Raw genomic sequence first — 2,461 nt, forward strand, 5'->3', positions numbered from 1 at the left:
CATAAAATCTAGGAGAGTTTTTTTATACATGTTTTTAAAATATTTTTAATTGTTTAACTTCGTTGTAAATTTTTAGCTTTATTGTGTTCAGAACACGTGATTAGTACATTTTAAATTTTTCGAACATGTTGAAGTTTTATTTGTGTCCTTGTATGAAGTTTACTTTGTAAATGTCCCATGGACACTTGGAAAGTCTTTCTCTGTTGATGGGTTCTGACCTAATCAATTAAATTACTCTCTGTCTCCACTATAAGTTTCACTTTAAAAATGCAATTACACAGAATTAAAAAATTTTTTCCAAATCAAACAATTGGGACTATTTCACGAACATTATAAAATATTTCCTGTTTACATATATATAAGTATTTTCACCATTCTATATACTTTTAAAAGGTACTTAGATTGCCTGATCAATAGGGTTAACACTGGTGGCGCAGTGGTTGAGAGTCCACCTGCCGATGCAGGGGACATGGGTTCGATCCCTGGTCCGGGAAGATCCCACATGCCGCGGAGCAACTAAGCTCATGCACCACAACTACTGAGCCTGTGCTCTAGAGCCCGCGAGCCACAACTACTGAGCTCACGTGCCACAACTACTGAGCCCACGTGCCTCGAGCCTGTGCTCTACAACAAGAGAAGCCACCACAATGAGAAGCCTGTGCACCACAACGAAGAGTTAGCCCCAGCTCGCCACAACTAGAGAAAGCCTGCATGCAGCAACAAAGACCCAACGCAGCCAAAAATAAATAAATAAATTTATTTTAAAAAAAACTTTATGAATTACTTAACTGTATTCAAAATATATATTCTATGCCCAAAAGACCTACAGATTAAGAAACTAGATAAGATTATATTATATAATTTTCTATTATTTTTCTTCATAAACTACAGTTATATATTTCATTTAATTTTTCTTAACTTTTGTCACAACAAAGAAAGAATATAACGTTTTTAAAAAAGAATAGAAATAGACTGGGTCTTTAAAGTCCAAGATAAATATATTCCTTTGTTCAGAACTACAAACAAATACATAAAACAGCTAAAAATTGTCATCCTCACAAGTACCTTCAGGCTACTATGAGAATTGAAAGGCAGCCAAAGTTGTGTTTGTTTTCTGACAAGTACTCAAGTACCATAATAGTAACATGAAAGAGTATGACAGTTACTCTCACAGTATGAAGACTTTTATTTCATAAACGACCTTAAACACTAAATTAATCAGTGACAGAAACTTGTTTTTTAAATGGTGGCATTAAATAAACTCACAGAAACTAAGCAAGCAAATACATGAAGAAAAATAATAGCTGTCATGTTACATGCTCATATCTCTGAACATGGCAGAGAAATAGAAACTAAGACAGAACTGGGTAAACACCATTGGATATACAGCCAAGATTTCCAAGGAAGAAGAATAGACTTTCAGTCATAACATTATATTTAAATTCTAGGTGAGTTACATGCCCTTCCTAGGTCTGTGTTCTCACTTTTATCCTGGGATAGTAATCTCTCTATATGAGAAGCAAAGAAAAATAATAGTACCTAATGCTCACTGAATGGAGAATATGGACCGGCAAAATACTTAAAGCATTTTACATATACTAACTCATTCAGTCCTCATAAGAGCCTTATGAGGTAAATAATGCTATCTCCCCATTTGACAGATGAGAAAACAAAGGCTCAACAAATCAACAAAATCAATGTTGATTTACTTGCCTGAGGTTCTTATGTCATAAAAGATAGGCAATTTGAATATAGGCAATCCATCTCCTGAGGCTGCTTTGTGTGTGTGTGTGTGTGTGTTTAAATCTACATAAAATAGGGCTTCCCTGGTGGCGCAGTGGTTGACAGTCCACCTGCCGATGCAGGGGACACGGGTTCGTGCCCCGGTCCAGGAAGATCCCACATGCTGCGGAGTGGCTGGGCCCGTGAGCCATGGCCGCTGAGCCTGTGCTCTGCAACGGGAGAGGCCACAACAGTGAGAGGCCTGCGTACTGCAAAAAAAAAAAACAAAAAAAACAAACATAAAATAAAATTTACCACTTTAACCATCTTCAAGTGTACAATTCAGTGGCATTAAGTACATTCACAGTATTGTGCAACCATCACCACTATTCATTTCCACAACTTTTTCACCATCCCATACAGAAACTCTGTACCCTTTAGGCAAAAAATCCTCCTTCCTCCCTGCTTCCTCCCCCATTTCTTGTCATTTTAACTACTACTGCTTTCTTTTGAGTAAACAAAAGAAAACTGAATCTCTTTAATAAAGGGGAGGTAGAAAAAATGAGAATGAAAAAAAGAAACAAACAAAAACATCTGAGAGCTTATCAACAAAAATCATTTATAATGAAAAGTCTAAAGGATATATTTTAGGCAGAATTAAAATGAAGCCAGAGGGAAGGACTGAGTGCAAGAAGGAGGAATCATAAGCAAAGATACTGTTATATTTGTGATTATACCT

This window comes from Phocoena sinus, chromosome 18, assembly GCF_008692025.1.
Source record: "Phocoena sinus isolate mPhoSin1 chromosome 18, mPhoSin1.pri, whole genome shotgun sequence".
Lineage (NCBI taxonomy): Eukaryota > Metazoa > Chordata > Mammalia > Artiodactyla > Phocoenidae > Phocoena > Phocoena sinus.